Here is a 23,459-nt window from a genome sequence, read left to right on the forward strand (position 1 = left end):
TCAGTCAGTGCGGCTGTGACGGCCAGTGCTGGGGTATCCGCTGCACCCCCAGTGCCGGTCCTGCCTAGCCCAGTCACAGGTAATGCGCTGTCTTTACCTTCGGTGATCCCTTCTCCGTTGGCAGTGTTGCCTTCGGTGTCTCCTGCCCACTTCAACCCTGCCAATATCAAGAAAGATATTTTGGAAGGGAAAGATGTTAAAGAGGAAGTAAACCCTGATGGGTTTACTTCCTCTTTTTTTCCCTGCAAAGGTAAAGCATAATGGACTACTATGCATCGCATAGTAGCTCATTATGTGTCACTTACCTGACACAGGAGCCAGCGAAGTCGCCGCTGATCCCTGTAGTCCGCCGCATCCATGTTGCTGGTGGCGTCTCGCAGCTCCGACGAATCACAGCGGCGAAGCCGCGATGACGTCACTCCCGCGCATGCGCACGGGAGTCGCGTCTCGCAGCTCCGCCGCTGCCACTCGGCGAAGCCGCGATGACGTCACTCCCGCGCATGCGCACGGGAGTCGACAAATTTGGCAAATCCATTCATGGATTTGCCGCATTTAGTGCGCCTGCGCGCCGCTGTCTACGGCGCATGCGCCGTAGGCAGCGGTGCCCATTTTCGGGCAAATATCTCCTAAACCATATAGGTTTAGGAGATATTGCTTGGACCTACAGGTAAGCCTTAATCTAGGCTTACCTGTAGGTCCAAGTTGTTTGGAAGGGTTTACTTCCTCTTTAATCTAGCCTCACTGCTAATAGCAGCTCAGGATGTTTCGGAGAACAAGTCCTTTGCTTGCGGGGAGGTGTCGGTGGTGCTCAAGTCCAAGGATCCCAGGCTTAGTCGCAAGCTTAGTGTGGTGGAATTTGTTCTGGCTTTTGGCATCTTTAGAGACATTATCTGCTCGGTCAGTCCAGGGAGGAGTTGGACTTGTATCTTCATAAAGTGGTGGATTTGGCTCACAAGTATGGCGGTTTCACTTTTTATGATTACCATCGTTCCTTTGCAGCAAAGGTGGCGGCTACTTGGGCCCAGTTTCAGGTGGTGACGTGTTGGGGCAACGTCGACATGGAGCTGTTTTGTAGGCTTTTCACTAATCAGAAGTCCCCTGTATGTGCCAACTGCCAGTCTTCTGCCCATACCACAGCTTGGTGTCCAAACTGTGATGCCTCCGGGCCTTCCAGGGTCCTCCAAACAGGTGGCGGGTGGTTCTTCCGGTAGTTCCGGTCAGGTGGACAAGATGGGTAGAACTATCCGTTTTCTAGGCAAAGCTCAGTTCAATAAGCTCAGTGCAATAACTACAATTACACTGGGTGCAACTATAATCAATGCAGGTTGTTGCACGTTTGTGCTAATTGTTTCAGAGCCCACCCCAAGTCCGCCTGCCATGTTAAACCTTTCAGCACGTCATGACTAGGCCAGGTCAACATCTCCTTGCTGGGGGTTTACTTAGAGGGCCACCCATCCCTGGATTTTGGGCGGTTTTTGCTGGAGGGTTTTGCTTCAGGTTTCCACACTGGACTCATTACTCTCCCTACCGAGTCTTTTGAGTGCAAAAATTTAAGGTCAGCTGAGAATCGCCCTGCCATTGTAGACCAGTTGTTGCAGGTCGAAGTCTCCAAGGGATTCTTGATTGGACCTTTCCCATCCTCACCATTTGGCATGTGGAGGGTCAGTCCCATTGGGGTGGTCTGTAGAAAATTTTCTAATAAATTTCGCCTAATTTATGACTTGTCTGCGCCTCATTCATCTCATGTCCCTAGTCTTAATTCTCTCATCCCATCTGAAGAGTTTTCATTGAAGTATTCTTCCGTGGATTTGGCCATTCAGCATATGGTGCAGTTAGGTAGGGGTGTTTGGTTGTCCAAGGCGGATATTACTGATGCGTTCAAGTTACTTCCCATCAGTCCTGCTCTCTGGCAATGGCATGGTGTCAAGTGGCGCGGTCAGTATTATTTTGCTACCAGGTTGACATTTGGGTCCAAGAGCAGCCCTCAGCTGTTTGATACCTTTGCCCAGGCCCTTCACTGGATATTGGAGAATTGCAAGGGTTGTCAGAAGGTAATCCATTATCTGGATGATTTTTTACTTTTGGAGAAACCAGAGGTACCACCCAGGGATCTGCATGCGCTTATAGGGCTGTTTTCAGATTTGAATGTCCCTTTAGCTGCTCACAAGGTGGAGGGTCCGTCTAAAGTCATTACCTTTTTGGGGATTACGCTTGATGCCAATCTCATGGTGGCTAGCCTGCCGTTGGAGAAGCTGGTTAGAGTTAGGCAGACCAGTCACCTGTTGGTCCGGTCTCCTGTATGCTCTAAGAAGGAATTGCAGTCTTTATTGGGGGTGTTAAATTTTGCTATGAGAATCATCCCGCAGGGTAGGGCGTTTGTGTCTAGATTGCTGGCTCTTCTTCTATTTTATCAGGATTCTGATGCGGTGGTTAAGTTTCCAGCTGATGCCTTAGCGGATCTCGTCATGTGGGATCGGTTCCTGTGTGACTGGAATGGCATCTCCATGTTCATTCCCCAGCCTTCAGGTAATTCCCCCAAGATTTTTTCAGACGCTGCCGCGTCAGTTGGTTTTTCAGCCATTTTTTGTCATCAGTGGTTGGCCAGTCGCTGGCCCCCTGAGGTTTTCCTCCTACCAAAGTTTACTCTGACCTCAGCCTTGTTTGAAATTTATCCGATTCTGGCAGCAGCAGTCACTTGGGGTCCGGTTTGGTCGGGCAGTCAGTCATCTTCTTTACGGATAATTTGGCTGCAGCCAGAATTATCAATAAAGGCAGGTCGGGGTCCCTTCTGATCATGTCATTCATGCGTAGGTTGACTTGGCTGGGTTTGATGTACAGATTTCATTTTCAGGGTGAATTCATCTGTGGGAGTCTCAATAGTGCGGCTGATGCGTTATCCCGTCTTGATATGCCTCGTTTTTTCTTGCAGCATCCAGAAGCAGATCGGACGGGCCATCCTGTCCCTCCATACTCGCTGTTGGTCATGGACTGAACACATTCCGGGTTCAGGCGATCGACCTGGCTAATAAGTCTTTGTCCAGGAATACACTGAGGGCGTACACAACAGGTTGGAAGACTTTCCTCAGGTTTGCGGAGTTATACCCTTCCGATGGCCCTAAGGACATCTTCCATGTCATGTCTTTTGCCGCATATTGCCATAGTGAGCTGGCGTTGGCTGCCAGTACTATTAGGATTTATTTGTCAGGAATTCAGCATTTCAGATCCCTGCAGGCGCCTGACAGTGTGTCTATTTTTGCTGCTCACCCCCTGAAAGCCATGCTCAGGGGTATTCTGAAGACCCAGGGGAGGTTTCAGTTGTCCAGACAACCTGTCACTGGTCATATTTTCCGGGGTTTGTCGGACCTACTGTCATCTTCTCCGTTCGGGGTTGGTCCTAGTTTAGTACTCAAGGCAGCCATTTATCTTAGTTTTTTCGGTTTCCTCCGTCCCAGGGAGGTGTCGCAGGCCAGCTGTCATACTCCGGTACTGCTCAGAAGTAGTCTCACCAGATTCCCGGAGCACTATGAGTTACAGTTGCCCAATAATAAGAATAGGCAAACTGGCCAGGGGTTTGTGGTTAAATATTACCGCACATATAGTGCTTGGTGCCCGGTGGAAGTTCTCAACGCACTTTGCAATCTATTTATAGCAACTCCGGGTCATGGGCCTCTACTTCCGTTTCCCACGCATCCCATTACTTCCAAACAGTTCATTGCCTATGTAAGGATTTTACTTGCCAGGTTGGATGTAGACCCAAGACGTTTTTCTGGGCATTCTTTTAGGATCGGGGCAGCGTCAGTGGCTTCTAAACAAGGGGTCCCGTCTTATATCATTAAACATATGGGTCGTTGGAGGTCACCCTGCTATAGCAGGTACATTCCCGAACCTCACACGGAGGTTAGTAGGGCGTTTGTTACGTTGTTGGATTGATTATTATTTGTATCATTAAAGCTTCATACTTTACCTATCTTGTGTCTTTTGCCCTCTTTTAGGCGTACCGTTCAGCGAGACCAAGGCACACCACAGGTCTTGGTAGTTAGGGTTACGGTGTTATCACAACCGAAGACTATGACTACAAGTCTGAAGGCTGGCCGGAGGCCGGCCTGGATTTGTAGGAGGAGTTTGAGGGGTATATATCCCTCCTCCTTCCTACAGGTCCCTCGTCGGCTCAGCTCTGGTTCCCCACCCTCCCATTCCCCCTTTTTTTTTCCTTTGTCATTTCATTTCACAACACTTATTTTTACTCTTATTCGGGATATGCCCTCTTTTAGGCATACCGTTCAGCGAGACCAAGGCACACCACAGGTCTTGGTAGTTAGGGTTACGGTGTTATCACAACCGAAGACTATGACTACAAGGTATGGCTGTCCTCTATTAACCTCTGACTTTATTTTGCTCCCAGAAAGCTACGTCCAAGGTTTGTGGGTCCATTCGAGATCAAAAAGGAGGTGAACCAAGTGGCTTTCAAACTTGTTTTGCCAGCATCCTACAAGATCCATCCGATGTTCCACATCTCTCTACTGAAACCAGCTGTGCTAAGTCCATTTCTGGGGAGAGTTGCCACCTCCACCAGTTACGATAGGTAACGACACGGAATACAAAGTAGAAGCCATCCTGGACTGACAGAGAAGAGGTAGGCAAACGAAATTTCTCATTAAGTGGAAGGGGTACTCTTCAGAGGAAAATTCCTGGGAACCAGTGGATAACATACATGCTCCGAGACTAATACAGAACTTTCACAACAGGTACCCAGAGAGATGGTCTAGGTTGGGCATCCAGAGGCTGCCCCTTGGGGGGCGGGGCACTGTCAGGGACATGGCCATCACAGAACTGGCAATGTTACCCAGAACCTACATGGACGCTCACAGAGGGTTCTGAGAAGTGCACGAGCACACATTGGCGTGACGGTGCGCAAGTGGCATGACAGACACTGGCGCCAACGGCCCTATTTAAGCCAGCCTGTGACTACAGGACATTGCTGGATTATCGCCTCAGCTACCCTGTGTGCCTTGTGACCTTGTATCCTGATTGAGTTACCCGTTGTTGACCCGGCTTGCCTTGACCTCGCTCCTTCATCTCCCGGTTTTGACCTTTGGCCTGCATCTGGACCCTGCTTCTGTTCCTCATCACCCGGCTTGACCTTCGGCTTGTTCCTGGGCTCTGCTTGTTCCTTTTTTCCATGTATGACCTTGGCCCGCCCCTGTTTATGCTCTGGACTAACTGACCCATGTATGACCTCTGGCCTGGCTCCTGGTTTCTCCATTTACCAAGACACAGCAAGTTCAGCTCAGCCTGCTTCAGTCATCCCTTAGTGGCCAAACTCATCTGACTACAAACAAGCACCTGGCCAACCATGCTTCTTTGGGCACTGTGTTCCCTGTTCCCAACTCCAGAGGCACGCTGTACTTAGCCGCAAGGGGAGCCCTCTTAGAATCTCGATCTCTATACCCGTACCTGACAATCTGATTATAAAGGAACTACACATAAGGAAGCTGATGGGATCTGACTATAAAGGGACAACCCATGAAGAAGCTGATGGGACCTGGGACACCCCATGAGGAAACTGATGGGACCTGGGACAACCCATGAGGAATCTGATGGGATCTGTGACTATAAAGGGACTACACATAAGGAAGCTGATGGGATCGGACTATAAAGGGACAACCTGTAAGGAAGCTGATGGGATCTGTGACTATAAAGGGACAGCACGAAATGAAGCTGATGGGATCTGACTATAAAGGGACTACACATGAGGAAGCTGATGATCTGACTATAAAGGGTCTACACATGAGGGAGCTGATGGGATCTGACTATAAAGGGACTACACATGTAGTCCTCTGAAAGGGCTACAGGCAAAGAAGCTGATGGGATCTGTGACTATAAAGTGACTACACATGTGGAAGCTGATGGTATCTGACTATAAAGGGACTACCAGTGGTGGAACTACCAGGGTTGCAAATGTTGCACTTGCAACCATGCCCTGGAATTCCACCACTGTGAGGGGGCCCATGAAGGAATGAATGGAGCCGATCAGTGTTGTAAAAACCAAGCACTTTTCTCCTGTCCGTATGTCCGTGACAGGAGAAGAGCGCTATAACTGTGCTATAGTGTAGGCTCGGAACTGCTGCTACTGCTAGGATGGCAGGGGGCGTGTCTGGTAGTGGCAATGGGAAAACCCCAATCCCCAGCTAGAAAAATAGCAGCAGAGGCGGCTGACCTGAGTAGAGGAGGATGTGGTGTCTGGTTCCGGGGCTCGAGCTGTTTAGTGTGCAGACCGGACTCCTCCTAACTGCACTTTACTCACTTACAAAGACAGACACCTGCTGCAGGAAGTTACTACAACAAGGAGCCAGTAATCCACAGGTAAAGTTAATACCCAGAGACTCCTCTTGTCTTTTTCCCTCTTGAACCTGAGGAAGGAATTTGGGGGCCTCAGGTTTAAGAGTCCCTGAATAAGTCACTGTAATGAAAGTTGATGGAGAGGCACAGATGACCACAACCAGTCTGTGCAGACATCTTCCTCACCACTGCCATCCTCCTCCTCTTTGACAGTTGGAAAAGATTGTAAGTGGGTCACAAGACCTTCTTTCAAAGATGTTGTCCTTGTAGAGGATGGTTCTCTCTGCTGGGACATCTGAACAACCTCACTTAGTGGTAGGAAATGGTTCCATTGTCATACTTTCAGCATATCTGCACGTTCATATCTGGTACACTGGCAAACCAGACAGTTGCTTGCAGACTATGCAGAACTGAGATCTGCACTGGTCAGCAAGCTTATGCTTCCTGGGAACACCCAAGTTTCTTATAAGCACTCGATCACCTGACTGTAAGTTTTGGACTCTCACCCTCAAGCCAAAGTTTCTTCTCTGTATGCAGTATATGCAGAGTGAAAGTAACGCCCAACTTTAGCCCGCATATAAGGCCAGTAGAACTAATTTCTCACTAACTTCAAAGTCTTCTCTGTCCCTAATGCTTCGTACACACAATCGGACTATCCGGCCGACCAGAGCCCGCCGGACAATTCAATCGTGTGTGGGCTCCAGCGGACTTTTTCTTCCCAAAAGTCCGGCGGACTTAGAAATAAGACTTGCTTCAAAATTGTCCGCTGGACTCGGCTTTTTAGCAGACAATCCGTTCGTCTGTGTGCTACTCCGACGGACTAAAACTGACACTAGGGCAGCTATTGGCTACTGGCTATGAACTTCCTTATTCTATGTCATCACGTTCGAATCCGTCTGACTTTTGGAGTGATCGTGTGTGGCCAAGTCCATTAGTTTGAAAGTCCGGCAGACCTCAGCTGCAAAGTCCGCCGCATTGTCTGCCGGACCAAGTCCATCAAAAAGTCCAGTTGTGTGTACATGGCACCAGTAAACATGGTCATCAAAAAGTTGTGATCCTTGGGCATTGCCCTCCAAAATGTCCAGTTTCCCCACAGCTGTAACATTTCTTTCAAGAAGGAGGCAGTGTGGAACATGATTCAGTCTCCCTGGAGTACAGCTCAACACCCAACTCACACCTTGATGGCAGCTTGGTGAAGCGGCAGTAAACGCTCAAGAGTCCAATTGCAGAGAATGGAACTCATATTAACGTTAAAGAGGAAGTAAACCCTTCCAAACAACTTGGACCTATAGGTAAGCCTAGATTAAGGCTTACCTGTAGGTCCAAGCAATATCTCCTAAACCTATATGGTTTAGGAGATATTTGCCCGAAAATGGGCACCGCTGTCTACGGCGCATGCGCCGTAGACAGCGGCGCGCAGGCGCACTAAATGCGGCAAATCCAAGAATGGATTTGCCAAATTTGTCGACTCCCGTGCGCATGCGCGGGAGTGACGTCATCGCGGCTTCGCCGTATGACAGCAACGGAGCTGCGAGGCGCGACTCCCGTGCGCATGCGCGGGAGTGACGTCATCGCGGTTGCGCCGCTGTCATTGGTCGGAGCTGCGAGACGCCACCAGCAAGATGGACGCGGCGGACTACAGGGATCAGCGGCGACTTCGCTGGCTCCTGTGTCAGGTAAGTGACACATAATGAGCTACTATGCGATGCATAGTAGTCCATTATGCTTTACCTTTGCAGGGAAAAAAAGAGGAAGTAAACCCATCAGGGTTTACTTCCTCTTTAAAGTTCAATAATTCACAACAGGCCTACATTCACAACTCATCTGAAAACCTCTCCCTGACGCAAATCTCTGTCCCAGTCAGATGGGTGACCTAGCCCTACACTACCCGCATGTGAAATGTGTGCTAAGCCTGTGAGCCAGGGCCTTAACCACTTGCTTACTGGGCACTTAAACCCCCCTCAGTCCCAGACCATTTTTCAGCTTTCAGCGCTGATGCACGGGCATACAACACTGTACCCAAATGAAATTTTTATAATTTTTTTCCCACAAATAGAGCTTTCTTTTGGTGGTATTTAATTACAGCTGGGAGTTTTATTTTTTGCTAAACAAACAAAAAAAGATGCAAAAAAAAAAAAAAATCATGTTTAATAGTTTGTTATAAAATTTTGCAAACAGGTGATTTTTCTCCTTCATTGAAGTGCGCTGATGAGGCGGCACTGATAGGCCGCACTGGTGGGCACTGATAGGCCGCACTGGTGGGCACTGATAGGCTGCATTGGTGGGCACTGATAGGCTGCACTGGTGGGCACTGATAGGCATAGTTAAGGCGGCACTAATAGGCACAGATAAGGCGGCACCGATGGGCACAGATAAGGCGGCACTGATGGGCAAAGATGGGCACAGATAAGATGGCACGGATGGGTGGCACGGATGGGTGGCACTAAGGGGCACTGATAGGTACCACTGATAGATGGGACTGATGGGCACTGATAGGTGGCACTGATTGGTGGCTCTGATAGGTGGCACTGCTGGGCACTGATGGGCGGCACTGATGGGCACTGATGGGCAGCACTGCTGGGCACGGATATGTGGCACTGGGGTGCAGAACCTTTGTTGAGGCAGATTGTGGGCACTGCTGGGTGGCACTGTGGGCACTGCTGGGTGGCACTGCTGGGTGGCACTGTGGGCACTGCTGGGTGGCACTATGGACACTGCTGGGTGGCACTGACGGGGGCATTTATTTTTTAATTATGTTTAGTGATGAGAGGGCAGGTGGGCACTGGCAGGGGGCAGGTGGGCACTGGCAGGGCTGGCCGTGAACGGGACTGATGTCCCGATCACGGCCGCCGGTGATCGGCTCTTTTTTTTCTCCTCGCGCTGTCAGCGCGAGGAGGAATAATAGCCGATTACCGGCTCAGTTATATCACATGATCAGCTGTCATTGGCTGACAGCTGATCACGTGATAAGGGGTCGGGATCAACCCCTTCCTTGGATTGGTGATCAGGCGAGTCTCATAGACTCGCCGATCACGGGGCGCGCAGGCTGCTCGTGCACGGGACGACGTCAATAGACGTCGTCCCGGCAAAGGAGATCCGCGCTGTAGCCGTCATTCGGCTATAGCGCGGGTCTCAACTGGTTAAAAAGCCCTGTCTGACCCAAGATGGCTGCCAAACAAGGTCCCTGCTTGTTTAGAAAAAAATGAAAAACCAAGTGGTGATTAAATACCACCAAAAGAAAACTCTATTTGTGTGAGAAAAAAAAAAGATAAAAAAAAAATGTCATATGGGCCGCGCAATTGTCATTCAAATTGCGACAGCGCTGAAAGCTGAAAGTTGGTCTGGGCAGAGAGGGGGTGAAAGGGCATAGCAGTAATTATGCAAATATAAATATGCACTCTTTAACCACTTGACCTCCCTGCATTTTTTGCTATTTACCACTGCACTACTTTAACTGGCAATTGTGCGGTCATGCAACACTGCACTCAAATGAAATTCATATAATTTTTTTCATACAAATAGAGCTTTCTTTTGATGATATTTGATCACCGCTGGGTTTTTTGCTATATAAACAAAAAAAGACTGAATATTTTTTTTATAATATATATATTTTCTACTTTCTGTTATAAAACAGATATTCACATTTCTTTATAAATTTAAGAATTCAAGAATTTACAGGAACTGGAGGCTTTTTACCAAGAGGAATGGGCAGCTTTACCATCTGAGAAGATAGAGAGCCTCATCCAAAAATATCACAAAAGACTTCAAGCCGTCATTGATGTTAAAGGGGGCAATACACGGTATTAAAGCGGAGGTCCACCCTAAAATGGACCTCCGCTCATCGGAATCCCCCCCCCCTCCGGCGCCACAATCGGCACCTTTCAGGGGGGAGGGGGGTGCAGTTACCTGGATAATCCAGATAACTGCACCCACTTCCGGGCTAGCTCTCTGCGGAAAGGGGCGTACGTTACGCCCCTTTCTGCAAGCGCCCGCCCCCTTCAGCAAGTGCCCCGCTGCCTGCTGGGAAAAACACAGCTCCCAGAGGCAGCGGGGACCGTCCGGATTGCGCCGCGCGGCTCGCGCATGCGCAGTAGGGAACCGGGAAATGAAGCCTGAAAGGCTCCATTTCCTGATTCCCATACCCAAGATGGCGGCGGCACGAGCGAGCGATCGGATTCGGGTGCCGACATCGCGGGCGCGCTGGACAGGTAAGTGTCACTATTTAAAAGTCAGCAGCTGCAGTATTTGTAGCTGCTGGCTTTTAAAAAAAAAAAAAAACGCGGAGTCCCGATGGACTCCCGCTTTAAGAACTGGGGTATGTAAACTTTTGATCAGGGTCATTTGGGTAGTTTCTGTTGCCATTATGATCTAAAAAGATTAAACACAGTTGATTGATAATAAATGGCTTCAGCCAAACACTAACCATGAGTGAAAGAAAAGTTTTTGAGTTATCATTCACATTCTATGCAAAATGGCCAAGAAATCATAAATTCTGCCAGGGTATATAAACTTATAAGCACAACTGTATATATTCCTGAACAATACATTCTATTCATTGGCTGATGATCACAGGGGGATAGGGACAGCTTTCGGGGTCTCCTTTATTACCATAAGGAGACCCCTGACATTTCTGTACAACTCTTAAATAACATTCTGTGGGGGTAATCAATGCACGTACCTTAATTGTACAGTATCAACAATATACAAAGAAGTATACATAAGCAGTTATTAAAATAACAAAAAAAACAGTCACAGATCTGGGTTACCTAGAGTAAAGGGACGAGGTATCACATCTTTTTAAATCGGCCAACATGCTTGCCATTTATCGCCAGAACCCAAAGTTCCCCAACCTGGACATAGGTAACATAAACAATATACACACACTAGGATCTAAGCTGAAACCATTCACAGTTTAAAGAGAATACGGGGTGCTGTTGACCGATGATCTAAAAAAAAAAAAATTGGGGGGGGGGGGGGGTGGCGTTCTGTTTACATGACAGACCAACACAAAGTGGCACATAATTGTGAAGTGGAAGGAAAATTATAAATGGTCTCCAAAATATATTACAAATAAATATGTGGAGAGTGTGGCATGCATTTGTATTCAGCCTTTGTAGAACCTCCTTTCACTGCAATTACAGCTGCAAGTCCTTTTGGGGAAGTCTCTACCAGCTTTGCCCATCTAGAGAGGGACATTTTTGCTCGTTCTACTTTGCAAAATAGCTCAAGCTCTGTCAGATTGGATGGAGAGCGTCTGTGAACAGCAATTTTCAAATCTTGCCACAGATTCTCAATTGGATTCAGGTCTGGACGTTGACTGGGCCATTCCAAAAAATGAATATGCTTTGATGTAAACCATTTCATTGTAGCTCTGGCTGTATGTTTCGGGTCGTTGTCCTGCTGGGAGGTGAACCTCCACCCCAATCTCAAGTCTTTTGCAGACTCTAACAGGTTTTCTTCTAATGCCGCGTACACACGAGCGGACTTTTCAACATCCAAAGTCCGACGGACTGAGTCCGTCAGACTATTCGATCGTGTGTGGGCTGCAACGGACTTTTGACTCGCCAAAGTCCGAAGGACTTTAGAATATGGAACATGCTTCAAATTTTCCCGACAGAACTCCGCCGGACCCGGTCCCTTCGAAAAATCCGCTCGTGTGTATGCTATTCCGACGGACTAAAACCGACGCTAGGGCAGCTATTGGCTACTGGCTATGAACTTCCGTATTCGAATCCAGTCGTACGTCATCACGTTCGAATCCGTCGGAGTTTAGTGTGATCGTGTGTGGCCAAGTCCGCTCAGCCGAAAAGTCTGTCAGAACTCCGTCGGAATTCCAGCAGAACTCCGACGGAACTCCTTCGGAAGTCTGTCGGACATAAGTCCCCTCGTGTGTACGGGGCTTTAGATTGCCCTGTATTTGGCTCCATCCATCTTCCCATCATCTCTGACCAGCTTCCCTGTCCCTTCTGAAGAAAAGCATCCCCACAACATGATGCTGCCACCACTATGGTGTTTTCAGGGTGATGGGCAGTGTAAGTTTTCCGCCACACAAAGCGTTTTGCTTTTAGGCGAAAGTTCAATTTTGGTCTCATCTGACCAGAACACCTTCTTCTTCCACACGTTTGCTGTGTCCCCCACATGGCTTCTCACAAACTGCAAATGGGAGTTCTTATAACTTTCTTTCAACAATGTCTTTCTTCTTGTCACTCTTCCATAAAGGTCAGATTTGTGGAGAGACGACTAATGGTTGTCCTGTGGACAGATTCTCCCCCCTGAGCTGTGGATCTCTGCAGCTCCTCCAGAGTTACCATGGACCTCTTGGCTGCTTCTCTGAATGTTCTCCTTGCCCGGCCGGTCAGTTTAGGTGGACGGCCATGTCTTGGTAAGTTTTCAGTTGTGCCATACTCTTTCCATTTTCGGATGATGTTCATGAGATGTTCAAAGCTTGGGATATTTTTTTATAACCTAACCCTGCTTTAAACTTTCCACAACTTTATGCCTGACCTGTCTGGTGTGTTCCTTGGCCTTCATGATGCGGTTTGTTCACTAAAGTTATCTGAAGGCTTCACAGAACAGCTGTATTTATACTGAGATTAAACTTCTGACATCAATTGGTTCCACTAGATTTCAGTTAGGGGTATCAGAGTAAAGGGGGCTGAATACAAATGCACGCCACACTTTTCACATATATTAAGGGCCGTCTTTAATATTGATTGGACCCTGGGCAAAAATTTTCTTAGGGCCCCCCTCCCCCCATGCAATTTCGCTCTCCACCTTCTCTGAGACATACAATAAATAGCAACTAGACTTAAAATCGGTTTACTATATCAGATCAGGCAGCGATTGCGATTGGTTGCCAGAGATTACAGCATTCCTTAAGGCTCACTGATTAGTTGCTAGAGGTTACAGCACATTTCTGCTTGTTGATTGGCTGCTAGAGATTGCTGTACCGTAATACTGCCCACTGGTTGCTATAGGTTACAGCACATCTTCTCCTCACTGCAGGGGGCATGATATACCTATGAATGCTGCCTTTTTTTACATATCAATGCAGTTGGCCTCAGCTATTTACATATGCATATCACTGCTATTTACATATGAATGCCAGTATTTACATGTTAACACAGGGTCTGCAGGTGAGTCATCTGTACACAACAATAGGGCAAAGCTGGGCAGCATTAGTAGCAGCACAGGACTAAAACTTCAAGGGACAAAGGAATGTAAACTGGGATAGTTGGCAAGTATGAGGCAGCTGCTTTGGGCCCCAAAACAATGACAGGGCCCAGGGCAGCTGCCCCTTTTGCCCTGCCTTAAAGACGGCCCTGCATATATTTATTTATTAAAACATTTGAAAACAATTTATAATTTTTCTTCCACTTCACAATTATGTGCCACTTTGTGTTGGTCTATCACATAAAACCCCAATAAAATACATTTACATTTTTGGTTGTAATATGACAAAATGTGGAAAATTTCAAGGGGTATGAATACTTTAAGACACTGTATTTGCCTCTCTGGCATCATTTTATGCATTTTTTAAGTACTTCAAACCAAATTATTCTAATTCTATATCTAAATATACACCTGTATCTACCCTTTATTGCTGGTGTTCTCTCATACAGGCATCTGCAGTAGTTAGTGGGTGTTATGTGCCTCCAGCACCATATACACCTGTATCTACCCTTTATTGCTGGTGTTCTATCATACAGGCATCTGCAGTAGTTAGTGGGTGTTGTGTGCCTCCAGCACAGCACAGTATACACCTGTATCTACCCTTTATTGCTGGTGTTCTCTCATATAGGCATCTGCAGTAGTTAGTGGGTGTTGTGTGCCTCCAGCACAGCACAGTATACACCTGTATCTACCCTTTATTGCTGGTGTTCTCTCATACAGGCATCTGCAGCAGTTATTGGGTGTCGTGTGCCTCCAGCACAGCACAGTATACACCTGTATCTACCCTTTATTGCTGGTGTTCTCTCATACAGGCATCTGCAGCAGTTATTGGGTGTCGTGTGCCTCCAGCACAGCACAGTTTACACCTGTATCTACCCTTTATTGCTGGTGTTCTCTCATACAGGCATCTGCAGTGGTTAGTGGGTGTTGTGTGCCTCCAGCACAGTATACACCTGTATCTACCCTTTATTGCTGGTGTTCTATCATACAGGCATCTACAGTAGTTAGTGGGTGTTGTGTGCCTCCAGCACAGCATCGTATACACCCGTATCTACCCTTTATTGCTGGTGTTCTCTCATACAGGCATCTGCAGTAGTTAGTGGGTGTTGTTTGCCTACAGCACAGCAAAGTATACACCTGTATCTACCCTTTATTGCTGGTGTTCTCTCATACAGGCATCTGCAGGAGTTAGTGGGTGTTGTGTGCCTCCAGCACAGCACAGTATACACCTGTATCTACCCTATATTGTTGGTGTTCTCTCATACAGGCATCTGCAGTACTTAGTGGGTGTTGTGTGCCTACAGCACAGCACAGCATACACCTGTATCTACCCTTTTATTGCTGGTGTTCTCTCATACAGGCATCTACAGTAGTTAGTGGGTGTTGTGTGCCTCCAGCACAGCACAGTAGACACCTGTATCTACCCTTTATTGCTGGTGATCTCTCATACAGGCATCTGCAGTAGTTAGTGGGTGTTGTGTGCCTCCAGCACAATATACACTACCCAATTGCTGGTTTTCCCATCTCTCTGCAGGCCATTACTATGTCTGGAAGGCCAAGACGGATGGCAGACAGTCACGAGCCAATAAAAGAGGGCAAGCAGGCTCTTTGTCTAGAGACAACCGTGCTGGTCGTGGATGCAGTGCATCGTCATCAGCACGTGGCCATGGGACACGCTTGTCCTTATTTTTGGCAGGTGGACGTGTTGAGCCACATCATGCCGAAGACTTGGTAGTGGATGACCAAGCCCTCTTCATCCTTCTCATCCTCTCTCATCCAGGCTCAGGGTACTAGCAAAGCAGCTGCCAACGCATCCTCTTCCCTCATCTCAATGTCATCATCAGTCACTCCTTCCCTAGGCCCACCATGTCCTCCTGAGGAGCCCTCTGAACTGTTTGAGCACAGTGTTGGGTACATGCTCCAGGGGGATGCCCAGCGTTTTGAAGGCTCTGATGATGATACCCAGCTAGAGGAAGACAGTAGCATGAGCGCAGTGAGAGGGGATGCTCAAGAAGGACAGCAATCTGGCAGTCATGTTCCACCAGCTGCAGCATACTGCCAGGTTTGCTCCAGTGATGAAGAGGGAGGGGATGATGAGATCACTGACTCCACGTGGGTGCCTGATAGGAGAGAGGAGGAGGAGGAGGGGAGGAAGCACATCTCCAATGAGGCAGGATGCCCTCCAGGGGCCAGCTTAGGGGAAGCACACCGACTCAATCACAAGTAGAGCTCCGCCTGTTCCGGGGCGCTGCCTCTGCACGTTATTCCAAAAGTTCTTTGGTGTGGGCCTTTTTTGAGACAAGTGCATAAGATCGCACCCCTGCTATTTGCAACATATGCTCCTCATCAGCTGGGATCTCAAACCCCACTAGACCTTCATTCCTCTCTAAAACCTGCACTGAGAGGAATGAAGGTGTAGAATTAGGTGTGTCACAGCCAAGTACTTGCAGGCTTTCTGCTAGCAGTACACCCATGTCCGATTGTAGCAGGTAAATTTCCCTGCCCCAGCTGCTGGACCGTCGAAAGAAATTCACTCCCAGACATCCACATGCCCAGCGGTTGAATGCTAGCTTGGCTAAATTGCTAGCACTTCAACAGCTGCCTTTTAAGTTGGTAGACTCGACCTTCCATGAATTTGTGCAATGTGCGGTTCCTCAGTGGCAGGTTCCCAAATGCCTCGCTGGACAGGGCGGTCAGCAGTAATGTGTATATAACCGCTGACTCATGGTCCAGCAGGCATGGACAGGGATGTTACCTATCTTTCACGGCCCATTGGGTCACTCTTCTGGCAGCTGGGAAGGATGCAGGACAAGGTGCAGTAGTGTAGGAGGTTGTGCCACAACCATGCCTCCAAAATGCTACTACTGGTTGTGACACACCTCTCTCCTCCACCCCCTCCTCTTCTTCTTCCTCCATGGCTCTTCCAGTGCTCTGTCCTCAGAACCAGTGGTGCTCCGTAGGCGTTCAAGGGGCTACGCAAGTACGCAGGCAAAAAGATGTCATGTCGTGCTTGCGCTGGTGTGTTTGGGGGACAGGAGCCTTACTGGGGCAGATATTTTGTCAGCTCTGCAGGGGTAGGCCGAAAGGTGGTTGATGCCATGCCAGCTTAAGCCAGGAATGGTGGTTTGCGACAATGGCACCAACCTCCTCTCCGCCCTCCGACAGGGACCACTGACCCATGTTCCCTGTGTGGCTCACGTCCTTAACCTGGTGGTGCAGTGGTTCTTGGGCAGGTACCCAGGCTTACAGGATGTCCTGAGGCAGGCCAGGAAAGTCTGTGTGCATTTCCACCGATCATTTAATGCCAGTGCTCGGCTGGCTGAGCTCCAAAAGGAGTTGAACCTGCCCAAGAACCGCCTTATATGTGACATGCCCACCAGGTGGAACTCAACGTTGGCCATGCTGTGAGTTCCTGTGCGACTACGGCACCAGGACAGGGTCAGGGGAGCTTGGTTTTTTCTCACCACGTCAGTGGGGCATGATCAGGGATGCATGCACTGTCCTGTCACCGTTTGAGGTGGCCACAGGGATGGTGAACAGTGACAGTGCATGCATCAGTGACACTGTACATCTTGTCCACCTGTTGGAGCATATGCTGCGTGGAATAATGGACAGGGCAGGGAGGTGTTCTGTAGTCCAGCAGCGGTAGGCAGGTAACTGGCAGGTTGCAGAGTAGTTAAACAGTCCGGGTCAAACACAGGCGAGCAGATCAGGTACCAAAATGAAGTCCAAGAGAATAGTCAAGTTCAGAAGCCAAGGTCGGGGGCAGGCAGCAAGCAGAGAAGTCAGGAACAGGCCAAGTTCAATACGGATCAGGTAGATTCAGATACAGGGTAGCAGAGTACACAGGAACGCTGTTGATCGGGCAGCAAGACAGCAAGGCAAAGATCCCCTTTAAATAGCGTCATTGGCGCCAATTGCCATCAAAACGGGCGCGCGCGCGCTCACACGTGCGCGCACCGCCGATCACGTTATTGCTTTTCCTGCGCATAGGTATTCTTCCGACCCTCACACCACTCGGATGTTTGCGGGAAAGGTTTTCCTGACAGCCCCTGTTTAACAGGGGCATGTAATACAATTTTTGATGCAGTGCTTTGCAGCAGGGCTCATTCCTCCACTCCAACTAGTATATCTGGGAGAGGTTGTAGTGTTGTGGCACCAGCAAGCAGTGCCTACAGCCCAATTTTTCAGCCCCTGTTTAACAGGGGCATGTAATTACAATTCTTGATATAATATTTCAGAGCAGGGCGCGTTCCTGCGCCCACCGAGAGTAACTGAGAGGACTTATAGTGTTGTGGCACCAGCACCAGCACCACAACCACCAAACACCCAATTTTTCTACCACTGTTCAACAATGGCATGTAATTACAATTCTTGATATAATCTTTCACAGCAGGGCGCTCCAGCGCCCACCAAGAGCCACTTTGAGGGCTTACAATGTTGTGGCAACACCAACACTTTAGGCCCCCATTTCTGCAAAGCATATAGGGCAGGCCTCTACTCTCAAATATCCAACTTATAAACATCTCCTACTTGCAAACGGAAGGAGACAACAGGACGTGAGATGAAAAAAGACGGATGGGCAAAAAATTATACAGGGGTGATAACCCTTTCCTATGTTTTTCAAAAAGCTTACAAATAGATTTTTTGAATGGAGCTACACTTTAAAAATGTACCAGTTCAAAATTACAAACAGATTCTACTTAACACAACAAACCTACACAGTCCCTGTCTTGTTTGCACCGCCTGTATACTGCTGTTCTGAGTATATAGGGCCTGGGGCCCCCACGCCTTTCCTTTTTATTTTATTTGGGTACGGGGTTCCCTTTAATATCCGTACAAGACCCAAAGGGGCTGGTAATATCCAGGGGGGGGCTACCCATGCCATTTTTCTCAATGATTTTCATCCGTATTGCCGGAACCAGATATTACATTAAAACCGCAAGCAGTTTTAAATGACTTTTTTTCCGTTAAATGTCATTTTGTGTAGGGACTGTTCTAAACACGGGAAATACGTGGCATTTCACAGGCATACTATAGACACCCCCAGGCACGATATTTAAAGGAATATTTCACATTTTTTTCACTTTAATCGTCATTAAAATCAGTGCTCCCGAAATAACAGCCGTTTTAAAAACATTTTAGGCATTGACCCATGTCTCCTGGGGAAGGAGCCAGGTCCCCAAACCCTTTTTAGGACAGTATCTTGCATATTAGCCATTAAAATTAGCACTTTTTATTTCGAACGTTCGAGTCCCATAGACTTCAATGGGGTTCTAAATTTCGCACGAATTTTCAGTCCGTTTGAAAGCTCTGGTGCGAAACGAACAGGGGGGTGTTCGGCTACTGTCCCCTTTATAGTCCCGACATACGTGTTTGACGTCACCTCGATCAGAGCGATCGGAATTCCGACAACTTTGTGCGACCGTGTGTATGTAAGACAAATTTGGGACAAAATCCGTCGGAAAAAATCCAATGGATTTTGTCGCCGGAATGTCTGACCGTGTGTATGGGGCATTACACTGTTATACAAGCTGTACACTCACTACTTTACATTGTAGAAAAGTGTAATTTCTTCAGTGTTGTCACATGAAAAGATAGAATAAAATATTTACTAAAATGTGAGGGGTGTACTCACTTTTGTGAGATACTTTATATACAAGTGAAAACAATACTCGTTATCTTTGCTAGGGATTTAGTGAACATGTAACGTTTTGTACTCTTTTACTCTCATGTAAAAATGGGCAGCCAAATAATGGTCTCAGGAGTCCAACATCCTTTATTGTTATTGTCACACATCAAACTTATCAAACACATATCAAATAGTAAGGCAAAAGGCAGCCAATGCATTTTGGAGACCAAAAATCCCCCGTCATCAGGGCTTGGGCAATGTAGCAAAAATGTGCCTATTGTACGCAAAGCAAAAGCTCTTAAATATAAATTTCTGACAAGAGAAAGACTTAATATGCAAGTGTGCCTGCTCTATGGCCTAATGGAGCCATTTTCAACTAGGGCTCAGTTGAAACCTAGGGTTCCTCCAGAAATGACTGGGGGTTCCTTGAGTTGTGTCTAACTGACCTCCCATATGATGGTGCCTTCATAGTTCCAGGTCCAACACCAATTGGCAGAGCCAGAGGAATGATTGTAAGGGTAGCATTCTGACCACCACTATAAGAGAAGCATTGTCCCCTCTGACCACCACCAACATAAGGGGCATTTTTCCGGTGAGTAATTTTAGCAAGGGTTCCCTGAAAACTGAAAATGATTGCAAAGGTTCCTTTAGGGTAAACATTTTGGGAAAGGTTGGTCTAAGGAGTGGGCTATTTTTTTTACATGGACTCCTCAATTGAGGTGACCCCTGTCTTTCAGGAGGAGAGGGTGTTTTGTGAAGAGCAGCCCAAGGCAAGCCATTAGACATTCCTCACTAAGGGTTAAAGATTTGCGTCCCCCATTCTTTGCAGTGAAATCTCAAGCAATTTCTTTATCCCTGTTCAGGTAAAGCTCCATAAACTACAGAACACCTACTTTCTACATTATAGTGATGAGGAGAGAGGACTGCAGTCTAAGACTGGGGGGAACAGTTTAAGGTGGCATTGCTGCTCTCCCATGGGTGCAGTTCAATGACTGAGCGTTGCCACCCTAGGACAGAGCTCAACAAATCCCAGCCTTGTCTCGGCACTTGGGCCCCCGCAGGCTCATTTCTCATCACACAGCGCCCCCCCCCCCCCCCATAGAGCTGAGGATGCAGTCTCCCATGTTGATTGCTCTGTCCATACTACTCCTGCTGGAGGGTGGCTGGGGCAGCAATGGACGAGTGTTGTGAGGGCGGCCGACCATAGTGCTGTATGCCAGAGTTTGGCAATGTCACCCTCAACATGATGGTGGTGGCCACCAATACTGTCCAGGATCCAGTACCCGCACTCACCCTGCATCTCAGTGAGTGACAACACCCCATACCTGCACACAGGGGCCCCATCCCTCCATACCAAATCTAACCCCATACACCCACCTAGGGATAGGGCTCCCCATTACCAGACCATCCTGGCCAGTATCCAGCACCGAAACTCCATCAACCTCACCCTGCACCTAGGTGAATAACAACTCCCCTTCCCTACCTGTACATGGGGACCCCCATATCCCCCAACAGTCCACCTACCTGTAGACAGGGGCCCCCATACCCCCAACGACCTATACACAGGGTCCCCTATCTTCACCATTCCCCAACCCCAGACCCCCTATACAACACCACATCCCACTCCCTGTTCCACTGCCCCCCACCTGTCCCACTGCCTTCCTCCTGTGGCACTCCCCCTCCTGTCCTACTGCCCCCATCTTGTCTCACACCACCTATCCTGCTGCCCCTCCACCTGGCTCCTAACTTTTTTATCTGGCTAATAGATTCAAAGCATATTTGTCAAGCCCTGCCCTAGGACATAATAAGATCATAAGGGTGAAAGAGCCTAAAAAAAAATGAAAGCGGCCACCACATCTAAGGACCAATAAACTGTAATATATTAAATTTTTTGTTCTTGGGTTTAACACTGAGAATCCTGTTTATTACAATTGCAATTGTGCAGAACATTGAAGTTCTGCCAACAGAATAACATGGAACCCCCTCTAAATATGTGAGTTTATGTTTGCTTACCTGATTTCTTGGTTCCGTCCGTGCTCGACAAGCAGACGACACTAAGTAAGAAGAAAAGTAACAGGATGTTGGTCTCCATCTAGACCGAGATGTAATGATGAGCACAAAGTCTATAAAGATGTAATATGTATGGACTCCGATTGTCTGTTTGGGAATATCATCCAATCTGATGATGAGGAGATGGAGATGATCTTTATAAACTTTTTTTTTTTTTATCTCTAAGGGATGGGAGAGTTAGCTCTAATGTACTGAATATGTTGGCTTTTAATTCCACATTAATAAAACAGTTAACAGAGACGTATGCATGAAAAGCAGCTTTAATGGTCACGGTGGACCTTGCATCCAATATCATTTTTTCATATTAAGTGCAGGCTAATGTGTAAGTGTATTTATCATCTCTCACACAGATCACAGTAATTCCCTTAATTGGCTTTACTCATCAGAAGGGAGCCATCTTTGTTTAGGCGTTAACCACTATATTACCAAATGTATTGGGACACCCGCCTTTACACTCGCAAGAACATTAATGGCATCCTAATGCCACGTACACACGACTGGACTTTTTTGAGGGACTAGGTCCGACGGTCTTTCCGACGGACTTTCGGCGGATTTCCTGAAGGGTCTGGTATGGATATTTGGGGGGAACCCCACGCCATTTTTTTTTTAATTTTACGTGGGGTTCCCCTTAAAATCCATACCAGAGCCGAAGGTTCTAGTATGAATTTTGGGGGGGACCCCACGCCATTTTTTTTCATTTGGTGCAGGGATCCCCTTAATTTCCATACCAGACTTGAAGGGCCTGGTATGGATTTTGGGGAGACGCCCACTCAATTTTTATTTTAAATCTTTGGTTCAGGGTTCCCCTTAATATTCATACCAGACCCAAAGGGCCTGGTAATGGACTGGGGGAGGGAAACTCATGCCATCTTTTTCAATGAGTTTTATCTATATTTGCTGAGACCCGACAATGCATTACAGCCGCGATCAGTTTTAAATGACAATTTTTCCTTTAGAAATGTCATTTTGCTGCGGTACTGTTCTAAACATGGGACAATGCACCAATTTACAGGCATACTATAGACATTCCCCCAGGCACGATATTTAAAGGAATATTTATTTTTTATTGTTTCACTTTAAGCATTAAGAAAAATCACTGCACTTTTGAGTTTTCATTAATCAAATAGTGCGGAAAGGGGAAAGGGAAAAATTGGGACTTTAAATGAGGTCATAGCCTCCATCCCTATCAATATGAGGCAAAAATTAAAAACAAGAACTTTAACGGGACTTTATATGAAGTACGGGGTTAAAAAAGAAACAAAATGGCTATTAAAAAAGATTTATTGTCTATCAAAGCCTGATTACATATATTTCAAGTTCTTGTTTTTAGATTTTGCCTCATATTAATAATTTTTCCCTTTCCCCACTATTTGATTATTGATATAAGGGATGGAAGACGGGTGTTATCTATACTCCATAAATTTTGCATTTTGTTGTTTTTTTTGTTAAATTTTTGGACAATATTGCTCTAAGTGTCTTATTACTCATCATTTTTTATTTAAAGTGGTAGTATGGTCATTTTTTTAACTTTTACCTACAGGAAAGCCTATAATAAGGCTTACCTGTAGGTAAAAAAAATATCTCCTAAACCTGTACGGTTTAGGAGATATTCCCCTCGGTATGCGCCGCTGACTGCAGCGGCGCATGCGCACAAGGGGGTTCTCTCCGTGAAAATCCGGCAGCGCTCGTGCGGCCGGACTGAAATCTCCCGCACGCATGCGCGGGAGTGACGATATCGCGGCTCCGGCCACTCACAGCGCCGGAGCCGCGATACCCGGAAGAGACGCCGAGGGAGCATGTCGGCTCCCTCGGCGTGGATCGGGCCAGATGTCGGGGCCTCGTTCTAAGGTAAGTATTTAATAATGAGCTAGTATGCGGTGCATACTAGCTCATTATGCCTTTTGCTTTGCAGGTTTAAAAAAAAAAAAAAAAACATTGCGGGTTTACTACCGCTTTAATTTCAGCAGTTTTCATTGTTTTTTTCTTATTTTTATATTTTTCGGTTGAATTATATTCTTTACGTATTGCTTAATCCTTGATACACCTGTGCAGTCAGGTGGTGTTGGTGTTGTCTGCCCCATCGCTTCTTTTTGGCCACGGTTGGGAGCTGCGATGCGCACTGGGGGGGGCGCCCTCCTTATCCATTGTCATGGTTGGGGGCGGGGCGCGTTCACCCACTGCGTATCGGCGTCACACATTTTCCCGCCAGATGTGTGGAGTCCCCTTGATGGGCGCCGCCTTTCCG

The sequence above is a fragment of the Lithobates pipiens genome, unplaced genomic scaffold (genome assembly GCF_037356315.1).
Source record: "Lithobates pipiens isolate NorthernLeopardFrog02 unplaced genomic scaffold, aLitPip1_a1.2 Scaffold_13, whole genome shotgun sequence".
In the NCBI taxonomy this organism is placed as follows: Eukaryota; Metazoa; Chordata; class Amphibia; order Anura; family Ranidae; genus Lithobates; species Lithobates pipiens.